At 46.2% G+C, this 16,455-nt stretch overlaps 1 protein-coding gene across 4 annotated transcripts in view; it reads left to right on the top strand.

Annotated features, from left to right (window-relative positions):
- FOXN3 (forkhead box N3) overlaps positions 1-16,455 on the top strand; it is a 287,806-nt gene that overhangs the window by 38,056 nt on the left and 233,295 nt on the right. Inside the window, exon 1 of one of the 4 annotated variants that reach the window (XM_032878605.1) lies at positions 16,067-16,248. The exons of the other annotated variants lie outside the window; for them this stretch is intronic. The gene's annotated coding sequence lies outside the window, so the exon portion shown is untranslated. Of the gene's footprint in view, positions 1-16,066; positions 16,249-16,455 lie in introns of those variants that run through there. 4 annotated transcript variants of the gene reach the window in all.

Below are 16,455 nucleotides of genomic sequence, written 5' to 3'. Positions count from 1 at the left end.
ATAACTCTTGCACATGCATATTTTTGCAGGATTGTGCATTTCTGGACCACACATCCTTACAAGGAGAACTGCTAAGTCAGAGCCAACGTGCATTTTAATTTTAATAAATATTGCTAAACAACCCTCCCCAAATGACAGGATTTAACTGATGTTCCCATCAACATTGAATAGGCGTGCCTCTTTCTTTACATCATCATTCATACTGGGTTTTCATGGAGTTTTTAAATTTTGGACCTAAGATTTTTAAAGAGACAGTGTTCTCGTTTGGTACACCTTAAATTCATTTTTCATGTTTGTTATTTCTTTCATCTGGGTACAAAGAGTTGAAAGGTATGGTGGTTAGTTACATTTTAAATAGGCATTTCTTCAAAGGGCTTCATTTTTGCTTTATACCTTTAGGTTTTTGGACACCTGAAGCCAAAATCTAGTTTCTTCCCAATCTTTTCCCCTGTTTCTGCTGGAGCTGGCTTGTTCATTGGCCTCTGGCCCAGAGGCTGTTGAATGTGGAGGCACTGGTCTTCCCAGGACTATGCATAAGGGGAAATAGCCCATTTCCAAGGCCCCACTCCTTGATGGGGGCCAAGGCTGAAGAGACTTCGTGAAACTGGCTGATTTTTTAAGCTAAGCTCCCCCTCAAAATGGGCTTCCCCCAGCAGGCTTTAGAGCACACATTTCCTAACCCAGATGGCCTCGCCAGCCTGGACACCTGGCTGGTGAGAATGAGCTGGCACCTCCTGTGTCCATATTAGTGCTGCTTCCGTGATGGCGCTGATGGTGTCAGCTGTGCTCATTCCGCCCTCCCCCAGGAATGCTGGGGAGATGGAGATGGGCTTGGCCAAGGAGCCTTTCCACAGTGGCTCTGCTCAAGCACCAGTTAAACCAATAGATAAGTTGCCCTTCCTTGGAAGGTCACTGTTACGGGATGTCCTTCTTTTTTAAAGTCAAATTAAGAAGAAACAAGATCATGGCGCCTGGGTGGCTCAGTGGGTTAAGCCTCTGCCTTCTGCTCAGGTCATGATGTCAGGGTCTTGGGATTGAGCCCCATGTTGGGCTCTCAGCTCAGCGGGGAGCCTGCTTCCCTCTTCTCTGCCTGCCTCTCTGCCTATTTGTGATCTCTCTCTGTCAAATAAATAAATAAAATCTTTAAAAAAAAGAGAGAGAGACAAGATCATCTCTAGAAAAAATAGTGCAGTGGCCCTCCTGTTCTGGGTATTCTCAGTCTGTTCTTTCTGCCTTTCCCCCTCCCTTAGGACACACCCTGATAACACACCTATATACCTATTTGGGGGGCACACAGATCCAGGCTTCTCTCCAGCCTGTTCTAGGGAGTGACTCTGGTATCAGTCATTTACATGCTAGTATGAATGTAGGGCACCTGATTTTAGATGTGAGGCAACAACAGGTAAGGAATGAGCTCAGGTAGGGGCTTTTAAGGTGTGGCTCCTTACTCTCTGAAATCACTCCATCAGAACAATCCTCTCTCTTTTATCAAGTGGATTTAGAGTGCTGAGATTAAAGTTAGACAAGGCCAGAGGTGGAGTCATAGTGTCCTGGAATCCAAATGATTCTGGAAACCCTGCAGTTCCCAAGCACCCATACCTGAGTGACAACTTCTGAAAATGTATTTTCTGCTTCTTAAAAGGTCTTTTAATTTAAAATGTGTATAGTATACACACACAAGCCTTTATGATTTTTCAAATGCGTAGTGAAAATAAAATAAAGTGAATCTGAAGTGTTAAGGCAGGCAGGGTTGATAAACATTTTACTTGTGGGACTGTCACCCTCAAGCTACAGTAATTCTCCTGGATGAACAAAAGACAGGCAGCATCCCATACATCCTGGCCTGTTCTCAGGCTGACATCTGCATGGTGACACATTACTGACAGGTAACACAATGAACTGAAAACATATCAATCCAAAGGCCAGCTCAAGGAAAGCCTTGTTAAATTATAACATGGTCCAGAAGCTCCATTTCCAGAATTGTCCGCTGAAGGACAGGACGCAGGTGGCCAGTGGTCATTTTTAGGGTTAGGGTCCTGATTCGAGGAGCTACATTTCCTGACAACAGACGGGATATTCAGAACATCACATTACCAGATGTGGTCTGGTCACCGTAGGATACCTCCTGGGATTGGGTTGATGGGAGAGAACTGGCTGACTCACCGTGCACTTCTGTGGATGACATCAACATCCTGGCATTGGCGGCCACGTGAGAGCCACCCATTGTAAAGTTTGTATATACAGTGGTTTTTCTTTCCTGCTGTCTTGGCCTTTGCTGGTCAGCCTGAGCTTTCTACTTGCAAAAGCATGGCCTTTTTATTCTGAATGAGACCTTAGGACTCATCCAGTCTACCGGATTGCAAATTGGAAAACTGAGACATCCCTCCTTAAATCAGTGTTGCCTCCAGGCCATGCAACGTCCCATAGATACGAAGGAAGGAAAGGCTAGCCCTGAGGGACTTTTCTGGCATGCTGCATGTTTCAAATTCCTTTAACAGGCAAGCCTGGGAAGTTATTTCTGTCAAAGACATAGGGCACAAAGTTTTAAGCAGATAAAATATAGAATATTCGTTTATTTTTAGCTGGAAAGAACTTTGAAGAAGAGCTCTTCCTGCCCCTCACTGTCAAAAAAAAAAAAAAAAGATACTGAATCAAGAGTTGTTCCAAGGTTCATCCAAGGGGTTGGGATTTTAAGGTAGAGTTACGGTGGGTTGCATTGGGCTCCAGGGTATTGATGAAGTTTCAGCCCGGAATGTTAATCAAGGAGAAGGAGGAGGAAAGAGGATGAGAGAAGGGAATCCTGCCAGTGGGAACATGGACTCGAGGCTCCTGGGAGAGAAGGTGTAAATGGCAGCTTCGGGTCACAGGAGACCTTTACAGATCTGCATCTCAGTGGGTAGATGCTAAAGGCATCATTACTCATAATGCTTTCAGCCTGGGCTGTTCCTCCATGAAGCTGTGATATCAGGAGCTCAGTAAGATAATGCTTCCCACAGAATGCATTTCATTAAGTCCTGGTCTAAAACATTTCTGTGGAGGTTGGGGGACTGTGAGGATGCCATGAAATGGGCTAGAGCTGGGTCTATCCAGGAGTTCTCAGATGTGGGAGTGGTCACTCCTCTCCTGCCAGCCCCTGGCTCAGTAATTCACCAGTGGGAGAGTGTCAGGAGCTGCAGAAGGGCTCCTGTGCTCAGCTTGAGTCCAGAGCAATTGTCTCTACAGGGCAGAAAATGGAGCAGACCCAGCCTGTGGATCTGCCGCCAGGCAACAAGCAGATCCTGCCGTCAAGGTGGCACTATCAGTGGGCTGAAAAACAAGGGACATGGCCACTGTGCCTCTAGTGGCAAGGGCACCCCTATTTTAGTCCTCTGCTCTGTCCTCTTGCTGGACTGCCCACCCCTAGCCCCTTCTCCCAGAAGGCGTCCCCCTTAACGCAAGAAACCTGACTTTGAGGCCAACTGGATTTCTTCAGAGGGCTGGCTTTCTGGCTCTCCCCATGATCCCATCTCCCCAAGAGGCCTCCTGATGGCAGATGCCCTTATAGTTGCTGAAGAAGGCAGAAGTCCATGGACAAAGCTATCAGATCCCCATGGTGAATTGGCGGAACCTCGTATGCATATGGGGTTGTAGATCTGGCAAAGCCACAGCTCCAAAAGAGAATGCAAAAGGTCCTATAAGTTGGCCTCCTGCCCCCACAAACATGGTAATTCCAAATGTCACCTTGGCATTTTCTTCTCAAATAAATTCTGTCTTGTTCATATCACAAGGAAACTGGAAACATGGACTTGAGAACTTCTCTGTTTATTTCTCAGTCCCTCTGATTGACTTGCTGTGTGACATGTTGAACTATTACATTTCTTTCATGGATAAATGTGAACATGAGCTTTGAGATTTTAATCCGTTGAGTACTGGAGGCATGTGGTTTATTCTGAGTCAAGGAAAACTATTTGGACTTCTGTATTCTGTGTGTGTGTGTGTGTTTGTGTATGTTTATAAAAAAGGGTACAAGGCAAAGAGTAGCTTAATATTAATGGATGGTGAAGAGCCATATGGATTTTTTAGAAAATCACAGATGATTCAAAAGCTTAGGAGCTATCCTGATAACATTGCCATCAGGTGTGGGGAAGATTTGGATAGAAGTGCTATGTCAGATTGTTGAGAAAACAGAAGTCATGGCATAGGAGGAGTACACTGAATTTGGAGAGGTGCTTTGTCTCTCAGAACACATGAAAGATTTTTATGCTTCAGTTCTTTGTAATCTTCTTGTGAAACACAGGAGAAATGCAGGAAAAAACCTCATTTTGAAGATGGAGAAACAAAGGCACAGAAGGTGGGGTTGATACAGTAATTCTGAGACAGAGGTGGGATTTGGATCCAGAGTTTCTTTTTCTTTTCTTTTTTTTTTTTTAAGATTTTTTTTTTTTTTTAATTAGGGAGAGAGAGAGAGTGCACATGTGCACACACACAAGTGGTGGAGGGGCAGAAGGAGAAGGACAAGCAGACTTCCCACTGAGTGCAGAACCTAACTCAGGGCTTGATCCGAGGACCCTGAGATCATGACCTGAGCCGAAGGCAGACACTTAGCTGACTGAGCCACCTGGGCGCCCCGATTCCAGAGTTTCTTATGTGTCCTGGGATACAGCACAGAGGGCTGCAAGGAGGGAGAGTGCACCGAGATGCTCACTTCTGCTAATTCCAAGTGAATGCTGGCCACGTGAGGTTGGAGCTTGGGGCTTCCTGGATCAGGATCTACACAGCTGTTTTCATTTTCACAAATGGCCTCCTTGACTTACGGGGTGGGAAGGGAATAATGAATTAAAATACTCTGATAGACATACTCATTTGCAATGTATCTTGTTGATTTATTTACATTAGGAAGAACAAACCGTTTTTCTAATAATGCATGAGTGTATGAAAAAAAGACATTTAGGAAACTGCTATGATGTTTGCTTTTAACTGCAGATATTTATAGACAGGTCAAGGAAAACAGACTTGGTGCCAGAGACACAGATTTGGTGTGGGTCACTATATGGAAAGATTGGGTTTTATGCTGTGTTCTGGGGGGTGGGAGATGTTTCCTAGTTTGGGGGATAGAAATGGTAGGGTTGATAGTTCTCTAGTATTTGGTACCATGCTGTATTTTTCTTTCTTTTTTTTTAAAAGATTTTATTTATTTATTTGACAGACAGAGATTACAAATAGGCAGAGAGGCAGGCAGAGAGAGAGGAGGAAGCAGGCTCCCCGCTGAGCAGAGAGCCTGATGTGGGGCTCAATCCCAGGACTCTGAGATCGTGACCTGAGCCGAAGGCAGAGGCTTTAACCCACTGAGCCACCCAGGCGCCCCAACACACTGTACTTTTCAACAGAGAAGAGGTCAGAGGGATACTGATCAAAGTTCGGGAACATACTTCATACTGTGTGGGGTTGCTAGATAATCAAATGAGCTTAAGTCCAGCCCTTAATTCCTCATTAAAAAACCTACTGAGAGATTCTGCAATTTCCCCCTCAACTCACGTACTCACCCCATGGAGAACACTCATGCTTCTCCATCTCCTAGATCACTGGTGGAGGACATAAATTAGCATTACTTTTCTGGAGAGCCATTTGGCAGTAGGGATCCAAGACTTTTTACAATGTGAGTACTCTGACCTCGTGATCACACGTTTAGGAATTTACCTTAGGGACAGAGAGCTGTGTACACCACACAGGAACGAGGCTGTGCATCCGACATTTTCACGGTAGCAGAACCCTGGAGGTGACCTGAGTTTCCAGCAGAATGAGGGTGGCTATGTCACTGGTTATTCCATATAAGGCCATGCCGACATCCATGCACTCCCCACTGTTTATTAAGTTCCTACTGTGTGCCAGGGAACAGAAGGGGCGATGTCAAGGCTGATATGGTTTCTGCCCACCTGCAGCTCAGAATTTTGGTGCAGAAACAGAGTTTATAACTGTAAAGTGGAAAAAGAAAAGCAGCAACAACAATAACAACAACAGGGCACAAAGTGTATTTACAGTGTGTCCTCACTTTCATCGTATGACTAGAAAGACCTGGAAGGCAGCCTTAATTAACAGAGGCTAGAAGCTTTGGACAATGGGCTTATATCCATATATTTTTTTCCCTTTTAATTCCTCTCTAGTTTCCAAGTTTTCCACAGTGACCATTATTATTTTTATAATTTTTTTTTTTTATGTGACTTTGAGGTTGGACAAGAAGTGAGCAGACCTGGGATGTAGATCCAACTCTTCCTTCAATTCATGGTGAGCCCTTGAGTGAGTCAGAGACGCTCGTGAACGGCCTGGGGGGAGAAGCCTTGGAAGCCTCCCCACCAGGGTTCTCAGATCCCAAGTCCTTGTCTCTTCCGAGTACACGAGGACACGGGGGGATTGTGCTGTGGGGCTGGGAGCCTTCCTGGGAGGTGGGACTGCAGCCTGGCTGCTGAGGCCCCATTCCCCGGGCAGTTTCCATCTCTGGGGCTCTGGTCCTCTAGGCCTCTGGTGATGTACTCCACGGGGGAAAAGAGTTTGTGTATTGGGCATATGGTAATTAAATTAAGGAAATGCCTCTCACCTAGCAAATAAAAATTGACTTGGGTTATCCCAGCCAAATGTCACAGCACCCCAAGAAAACAGATGACAGCAGCTCCATTGATTGAGCCCTCTCTGGTGCCAGGTATGGGGTGCAAAGCATTTTGCAGACATTTTCCTAGCCGAGGCTCCTGGCACTCCCTGAAGTGGGTTACTCATATCCCCCATCTTATAGGTGGGGACCTTCAACAGAAAGCAGCTAACCTGAGCAGGTCACTCAGGTAGAAAAGCCTGGGACTCCAGCCCCCACTCTACCTTTTCTGAAGCAGTGTCTCTAACTTCTCTGTTCCGCCTCCCCCCCTCCAAGAAGCTGACTCTCCTGTCACCATCCACACAGGTGTCTGAAGCCAGGGCCATGTGGGAGGGCAAGTGACAGAAGGCTGGCAGCCTGAGGAAGGCAGAGGCCTAGAACAGGCACAATCTTATTTCTGATGAAACCGGACGCAGAGCTGGCTATTCTTAGCTGCCTTTTCTGGGGGACCGTGAATGAGGAAATTGGGTTTTCACACACACACATACACACACACACAGAGCAAATATAACTTCCCTCATGATAACTATAATGAACTTTCCTCCTGCTTGTGATTTGAAATCAAAGGCCGACTATTATTCCTCATACACCTACATCTCACAAAAGAGTGAGTGAGACCCTTGTATCAGGACCTGACCTTTGTTGTCTTGACTGTTCTTCCTGAACTCTTTTCCTTGCCTGTTCCAGTTTTGCTTATTTAGTAGGTATTTAAAAATATTTTTGAGACATACAGGAGATTATCAGGGACACACCGATGGGAAACTAAATTAAAATGAGGATAAAGAATTGTTTCTCTTCCCCATTGAAACAATGTTTCCATCAGTATGATAGAACTATTTCCTGTGTTTCAATTTCAGTTCCTCTGTAGTTCAGTCTTCTGATTCGTTTTATATACCATGGCCAGATGAATGTTTCTAAAATACTGCTTTCATGTTACTGTCTCCTGTGTTACCTAGAACGCTCAGTTGCTCCCCGTCATCTAGCGTAAAATACAAACTTGTGGGTTTTGAACTCACCTTCCTTCTTAATGTGTCTTCAACTTTACCTTTCCAGCCATCTTCCCAGTTGTTCCCGTGGGTGATCTTCTTGCTCATGTGAATCTGTCTCTTGCATGGTTCTCTGAATATGCCCTTGACCTTTCTCGCTTTGAGTATGCACTTTACTGCTCAGTGGGGGAAAGAACCAAGAAGGAAGTTCTCCCTTCCCTTTTCCTTTTTCTGAAGTCCTACCCTTTCTTTTGGGCACTACTCAAATTTTCCTTTTTTAAGAAAACGAGTAAACCTTCCTTGACTCTCCCAGCCCGGGACTGACCTGGGCTACCCTATCACTTACTATCTGCCGTTTGAGCCACATGCCCCATGGCACTAGACCAGCTCCGTGCATTGCATATCATGGGGTTCCAGAAGCACCCAGCTGAACTGCTAACCACAGAATACTGCTGCACCAAGACATGACCTCTCACCCTTCAGAAAACAAACAGTAATTCTTCTTGTCGTGTGTTCAAAATGCATATGTTGGGGGTATTAGCTAATTATTTGTCATGCACTTGCCACCCATGACTAATCCTATTATATGAATGAAATGGAAGCCAGAGGTGAAAATACTTGTATGACCTCACAAAGCTGAGCCTGTTGGTAGAACCGATACTTGAACCCACATTTCCTTCTGCTAACTTATTAGGGCCACTGTTCCATTTAAACCATGAGTCATAGGCCATCAGGAACTTCTGTAAATATTCTGGTGGCTTTTGTCATCCTCTCTTTTTTTCTCTAAAGGGCCGGATAGTAAATATTTTAGACTCTGCAGGCTATGTGGTTTCTGTTGCAACTGCTCAGCTCTGGTCTTGGGATGGGAAAGCAGCCACGAGAACTGTGTAACCTAAGGGGTGTGGCTGTGTGCCAATAATATTTTATTTACAAAAACGACAGTGGCCTGGATTTGGCCTGCAGGTGCTAGTTTGCTGACCCCCTACTGTAGAAGGTTCTCCTCTCTCTGTTCCTCATATCAAGCTGGAAAGTCAAGTTTAGGCATAAGAACTTTTCGGTTTGAATTCTGAGCAGGCCCCGCCATTGTGTAGAGGCTAATGTGTGACTTATGGCCATGGCTGGGAAGGCTGGCTGCTTAGGATAATTTGGGAAGTTGTGGATGTTCAAGCAATAGACTATGTGCCTAATGAGCAGTAGACAACTGGCCATTCCTTGAACACGGGTGTTGGTCTCAAGGAGAATGTACTAGGGACACTCTCAGCATTTGGGGTACATAACCCCCTTAACTAACCAGCCAAGGGGGATCTCCCCATCCAAGTATTCCCTTATGCCCAAAATTTACACCTGTAATCCACAGGCTGTCCCATTTCTCACATCTGAATGTGGACCCCAAGAAAAGTCATAGTTACGACAAATGTGTTACAGTGAGCTACCCGGTCCTATTATCATCCACAGTTTTTAATTGGTGGCAGGGTGGAGCGCTTCATCTGCGTGGAGGGAAAGAGCGTTGTAGGGAATTGTTCCTAGGAATGACTGATAACCTTTCTCCTGAAAGGAACAGGTAGGTTTTGGGGGGAAAAAGCCTAAAAAATAACTGTGTGTTCAGCTTACCCCTGTGACTCCATCCTAAGAACACGCACATACTCCCAAGGCAGCCCCCCCACCCCGACAAACAGTACTTATTTTGGTTCTGCCGTTCTGAGGGGGAGGACTCTTTGCCCTTTTTTTCAACAGAGACAGCATGAGATCCAGAACCAAGAACACACACACACACACACACACACGTTTTTCCACAGTCTTCAAGGCATTGTGGAAAATAGCAGAAAATCCTAATTAATTCCAGGAAAGAATTTCAATAGTTTCTTTAAAGAATTTTTTTTCTGAAGTATAGTTAGCACACCCCGTTACACGAGTTTCAAGTGCAGGGCATAGTGAGTCCGCACTTTGCCTTCCTCGCCCCAAGTATAGAAGAATTTCAGTGGCCACTTGATCCTTAAACTACAAAGAAAAAAAAGGAGGAAATGTTTAAATCTTTATGCTTGGGAGAAAACACCCCGGTTTTAGGCAGTTAATGTAAATCGTGAGGAAATCTTTCTTTAAGTTGGCCCTCACCTCTCCTTCTATTATAATTCTCTTTATTTTCTGCATAATAATAGTAAACCTTGCAGGGATTTAGCCAGTGCCCTGCGTGTCTGTGGGGTGCTTTACATATGCCAATTATTTCATCCTCGGTCAGCCCTGGGAGGTCGGCAGTGTTCTATCCCCATTTCACAGGTGAGGACAGGAAGGCACTCCGAGGTGAGATGACTCGCCCACATCCTCCCTGGTACTCCGCCTGCCTCTGTCTTTTATTTACTTAGTTGGTTTGTTTTTATTTTAATTCCAGTTAGTTAACATACAAATATGGAATACTTCATCCTTGAACCGGGGGCCATGCTAATCTTTTCTGTATTCTCTGTATTGTTCTAATGTCAGTGTCTGTGCTACCAAATCTTTGAAGTGGACGTTGCCACAGTCAGAAGTACTTGTAATGGATCTGTCCCTTCCCAGAGCGGACTGACAAGTCTGTCATGCCGTCCTTACTCCACAAAGATTTCTCACACTTGCTCTCTGTTGGGTAGGACTCTGCCGGTGTGGCTTGTACAGAAGATAGTGGTGTTCCAGGAGGGCCTGGTGGCTGCCAGGAGTATGGGGCCAAATGAAGGAGAGCCCCTGTGTGATGTCACTTTCGTGAACTGTCTTCAGCCCTGGGGAGCACACCTGTTTTCCTAGAGTGTACGGGTTAACTGAGCTCGCGGGACAGGTGGAGCAAATCAGAAGGCTCTTGGATTATTTTTTAAGAAATATTTTATTTATGGGTTCCTGGGTGACTCAGATGGTTAAGCGTCTGCCTTTGCTCAGGTCGTGGTCCCGGGGTCCTGGGATTGAGTCGTTCTCTGGGCTCCCTGCTCATGGGGGGAGCCTGCTTCTCCCTCTGCCTCTCTCTCTCTCTGTCTCTTGTGAATAAATAAATAAAATCTTTTAAAAAATAAAATAAAACATTTTATTGATTTATTTGAGAGCGAGTGAGAGAGCTAGCACAAGCAGGGGGAAGGCTGATGGAGAGGGAGAAGCAGACTACCCATTGAGCTGGGAGCCGGTTGCCAGGCTTGATCCCAGGACCCTGGGATCATGACCTGAGCCGAAGGCATCACTTAGATCAACTGAGCCACCCAGGCACCCCAGGCTTGTGTATTAATCGACAGTGAGAGATACTACTGAAGGGGTTTGGTGAGCTTGGGAATCAGAAGGGAAGATGGGGTGATTTCATTGAGTGCCGTTGGGAAAGTCAGCTGGCCACATCGGGGGACCTACCCCCACCAAGTAACTAGCTCCCATTGTTACTGAGACTCCAGGGTTCATGCTGCCAGGGTGCAGAGTGGGTCTTGGAAGAGGCCTCACCTTTGAGGAATGTGCAGGCTCCTCCAGTGGTCTGCCCCTCTGCCCACTTTGACTGCTCCCTCCCTTTCAGGAGGGCACTTTAGTTCTTTCCATTCATTAGCACAATTCACTCTGAGGCTGGGAAGTGGGTTTCTCTCTCTCTCTGGGATTTTGTGTACGTCTACCCCAATCTTACAGAAGGATGGCCCTTTCTATTCTAGCTGTTGGGGGGAATAGGGCAGAGTGGAGACCCTGAGAGTTAAGCACCGATGATGATAATGACCAGTAACACTATTTTAAAGGTGAAGTCCAAGGTCTTGTGTTCCACTGGTCCCCTGGGCTCCTCATTGCCCCAAGAAGTTAAAGCACACACTGCCTTATAGTTTCATCTTTTTTTTTTAAGTAATCTCTACACCCAACGCGGGGCTCGGATGCCTGACCCCAGGATCAAGAGTTGCACACTCCACCGACTGAGCAAGCCGGGGCCCCCCAGGGTCATCATTTTGAACAGAGAATGAGTGGGAAAGAAACATAGCGGGTCCTTCCTGTACTGAGTCCAGGGAGGACTGACACAAGGGGTTCAGGTAGTTGGGGAGCAGGGCCTCACAGGAGGGATCAGGTTCTACAGAAGGAAAACTGAGTCAGTGAGGACTTTGTCCCCCAGGAAGCATTATGCAAATGACGAGTTCCTTCTAAATTGATGGGGAGAGGAGATTGGAGGCTGGGATGGGACCCTGAGGATTAATGCCCTGGGGTTGGGGAGGAAGGGGAGCTGAGGCTGCAGATGTGCCTTTGTACTCAGGTCTGGGCTTCCTTTTCTGTGGTCAGACGGCTCCCTCTCCTCCCCTTGGGTCCCCCCCTCCGGCCCGCAGCTTTCAGCTCTCACTGAGGTATAGACGCGGACCCAGTGTCACCATACCAGTCTTGCTACAGCCTAATGAGCATCCCCTGAACCATAAATGCCATCAAAGGAGACGACTGGTCACTGACCAAGAGGTTGTGTCCCCAAGGTGACCCATTGTAGAGTTCCACTGTGGTCCACTGACAAAGATTAAAACCTCTGCTCTGCCAGGAACTGAAATAGGGCTCCATCTGCTCCATGGGCGTGAGGTAGCCCCTCCTTCCCCAGCCCTGCCGGGGAGCTGTGCAGCAGCCAGAGACCAGGAAGGCACTCCTGGGTCACAGAAGGATAGCCCTTTCCTTTCTTAGTGGGGGTGGGCAGGCCAAGAAGCAGGAGTAGCAAGGTAGTTTGGCACCTGGCTAGATGCCCTGTGGATCAGACAACTGGGTTCAGTTTGCCGCTTCTCAGCGGTGGGTCATTTGGTAGGTCATTCTCACCTGCTTGAGGCCCAGATCCCTCATCTGTAAAATGGGATAACAGCACCTGCCTCACAGAGCCCCTAGCCGACTTTGAGGAGGCATTGAGTGCCGTTGGGAAAGTCAGCTGGCCACAGTGACCTGACTCATAGCAGGCTCACGGGGAGTGGATGCAGGCCCGTCTCGCCAGAGGCCTATTCAATTTGGTAGCCATCTCCAAGAAAAAATGTAAAATAATGTAAAATTGCAAACATAAAACCAGGTTTATGAATGAACATTTATTTCACATGATGAAAGAAAATAACATATATGTATTTAAAAGCAGACATCCCAAACACCACAAAATCCAGAAAATAACACAAATATTATTATTAATTAGCTATTTCACATATGTCTGCGTTACTTTCTTTTCCTACATTTTTTTGGGCTGTGTGCTCTTTGACCACTTCTTCCTATGACAGTGATTTTAGAATGCCATTTTCCCTCAAGAGAACAGCAAGATAATTCATTCATTCCTCTAGCATGGTTGGTTGGGGCTTGTTTTCCATTCTTGATGGCTTAGGAGAAAAAGCTTGTTTGCTACACAAGCAGTTATTGGTAATGTCATGTAAATCTTTCGGATTATTGTCAGATGTCGGGGAACCTTTCTCAGGGTTTTTTTCATATATGAGCCATAGGGCTTCAGGACATTTAAGTGTTTCTGTGTGATGACTAAGCTTAAATACTGAAGGTGCTCATTCCACACGTGGCTGGGGTCCTTCCCAGGCCCACGGAAGGGGCCACGTGAGTGAGGGGTGTGGATGTTTTAAGCCCCAGGATCTGGTAGCAAATTCTCCTTCTCTATGAATGTTAACTGGATCCTGTCTGATTATTATGTCTATTGATACTCATCTTTTTAATTTTATAGTTTTAAGATTACTAAAGAATGTGTTCTCATTGACGATAAATTTAATCTTACAAGAGTTACGTGTGCCTGATGGTCACTCCTTCCGTATCATTAACAAATGTTAATTGTCTACTCTGATCAGTCTACCTCACGTGGATCGCTGGGGAGCATTCAGTGACATAAAGCAGATAAGACACAGTACGGTGTCTTCATCTAGTAACTACTCAGTAGACTTAGCTGTCGAGACCTGCATCACCCCTCCATTGGCACCTGATTTGGAGCTGGGCACTTGGAAATATAAAGTTGGGACATTGTCTCTCCGGGAGGTAGGGATGAGCCCAGCTTTAGGTCCAACTCTGAGACTGCAGTGGGAGTTAGGTTTTGTCTCAAGTTATAAATAGAACAGTCCTCAGGGTGCCTGTGTCGCTCAGTTGGTTAATTGACTCATAATTTCAGCTCAGGTCATGATCTTGGGGTCCTGGGATCAAGCCCCATGTCGGGCTCTGCACGGGACATGGAGCCTGCTTGAGATTCTTTCTCTCTCCGTCTTTGCCCACCCACCTTCCAGGGCTTGTTCTCGCTCAAAAATACATACATACATACATACATACATACATACATACTATATTTAAAAAAAGAATGGTCTTCCCTCATTAACCATGAATTCTCTACAGTTAATCTCCATTCATGGATTCTTCAGTCATCAGTAATATTTTATTAATATAGCCACAGTTACACATGAAGCCATATGTTTAAAGAGCACAATGACGGTCTTTAGTTTCCTGTATTTCCTCCAAATCTTTTGATTCTTACCAGGTTCAGCCCCTGAATTTGTCAAAATATGGTTTTCTATTCTGCTATGTTAAAGACTCTCCTGTGGCAGAAATATCTGTGTATGGGGAGTCAAGAAATTGGCATTGCCACTGACTCTGCACGGTTATCTGTTGGGAAGCTTTTAGTTGCAAATGACAGAAGAGCCATTTCGAGTGTCTGCATGACAGAGGTTGTGTAGTGGCCTGTGCAGTGGCCCCTAGCTGGACCTGCCCATTCTTTCTTTAATGCCCATCCTTCGCTGTGGAAGCCTACCACGGGGTCAGTCCCACTCACACCACAGGGCTGGAATTTTGGGGTGCCGTTAAACAGTGGCAAGGAAGCTACCCATGTGCCCTAAATCCCTTTGCTTCTTCGGGCTTCATTTGCCTCATTTAATTAGGGGCTCATACGACACCATTAGTAAAGTCCTTCCCAAGAGTAACCTTTAAGATTTTATTTTCTGTTTACATTAATTGGTTTTGGTAATGAATAAACAAATCTTTTCTGGCCAGTGCTGTCAGGCCCAGAATGTAATTAGTAAATAAATAGCTGTGTGTAGATTAAATGATAAGTCAGGGCAGTCAGCCTTAAGTGACTTACTTCCTACTCATGAGTTGCAGATTTTGATCTAGAAAAATGAGCCATGGAGGATGTGAGGGAGGAGCCCTGGAACATGGCTGATGAAACCTGCTCTGACTTAGGAAGCCTCTGACTTAGGAAGCGTATCTGCGTACCAAATGCAAGTTGATGGTTCATTCGCAGGAGATCCGGGAAGGTCTGGGCAGGGCTTAGCATAAGCATTGGAGGCTTTGCTATGATGCTGGCATCACAAGGAAGCTGAGAGGTTGAATTCGGATCCAGAGGGAGCTGCTATTGGCAGAAGCCAGAGGGACTTTAAATGGCAGTGGAATCAGATCCTTGTGGATAGCTGAAACCACAGACCTCAACTTTCTCTTTCATCCACTTCTTCCAAAGCCTTTGGCTATAGCCTTGAGACGGGAGTCCAGTTGTGGCACCAGCTGAGCTTTCAAGGAAGCATATGGAGGTGGTTCATGACAGAATGAACCCCTCTGCCTTGGTACCCAAACGTGAAGATGCTGCAGGTGCTGGAGACGGGAGTGAGCTGCGGGAGCCCGTTTCCTCCACTTTGCCAGTGCCCAGGACTGTGTGAAGATTCCAAGCACCTGTAGGGCACAGGGGTGCCTCCGAAGGGTGTCTCACCTTGCTGTCCAGGATCTGTGGGAAAAGGTTAATGTGATTGGTAGTACAGTCAGTAGATTTTCATGGCGACTTGCTGATTTTGGAATGTATTTATAGAGTTGGCAAAGGTTGGTCTGTGCCTCGATATACTTCTCTGTACTTTAGCTTTTGGAAGATAGTTTTGGTGTGGTGGTCAGTCGTGTTTCTAAACTGGCAGGCAATAACTAGCTAACTCAGTGTGCAAAGGGCAAAAGACACAGTTCAAAAATGGTTTCTGGTGAAATGGAGGCGTTAGCTGGAAGTGAAACTACCAGAGCTCCATCCCAGGGGTTGTAGCAATTGGAGAAAGTTTCATTTGTTGGCCTGGGGGAGGGTAGATTGTTCTTTGAGTTGTGTAACGGGCCCCTTCGTAGCAGCTTGTTCCTTCTGAGGGTCCACCCAAATGGGAGGTGGGGACAGACTTGGAGTTTCAGTCCTGGCCCCTGGAGCTGTCACTGTTGTGGGTTATTTGTTGTTGTTGTTGTTTTCATAATCGTTGTGCTTTCCGATTCAGATAGGAGCGCAGTGCTGGTGTACGACGATTGCCCTGGGTATTTTGGAATTCGTAGATATGCTTGTCTGTTCCATGAATGGTGTCCATGTTCTCTGCAAGCGTCAGGAGCTGCACCTGGGCGTGGAGAGGAGGGGGCGTCATGGTTAGTGGCCCATTATGCAAAATGCTATGCAAAACCCAGATCAAACAATCCCCAAAAAGTCTCTGACGGAGAAGCCCAGGAGGTAGATTGCAAACAGCAAGGTACATTTCTGTGATCTTGGAAATTAGGCATGGAGAGGATGAAGAGGTTAGAGAACGCAGCGGTGCGGGGAGTGTGCTCTATGGGCCCCAAAGGCGTGGGGACTCGCCTTTCCAGCTCACCTCAACAAGCACCGCTGGCAAATGCCTTAATTTCTTTCAGCTCAGTGTCCTCATCTGTAAGAGGATGACCGCGCCTCCGTCCCTCGTAACGGTGAGTGGAAGGAAGAAATAAATAATGCTGGCAAAGCTCCAAGCGAGTAGGACGCACGGGGGAGCTTTGGGCACTATGTATGTTTTATCATTCTTAGGGTTGCCGTAATTGGTAGTTGGTGTTCATTGTTTTGGCTGTCGCTGGGCAGGTGCCTTGAACATCCGCAGGCAGAATTAACATTACCTTTGGTCCTCCCTCCGGGGAAGA

Source organism: Lontra canadensis, unplaced genomic scaffold (genome assembly GCF_010015895.1).
Source record: "Lontra canadensis isolate GAN:19392208 unplaced genomic scaffold, GSC_riverotter_1.0 scaffold64, whole genome shotgun sequence".
Taxonomy (NCBI): Eukaryota; Metazoa; Chordata; class Mammalia; order Carnivora; family Mustelidae; genus Lontra; species Lontra canadensis.
Note: the sequence above shows the minus strand (reverse complement) of the source record. Positions and strands in the feature narration are given on the sequence as shown.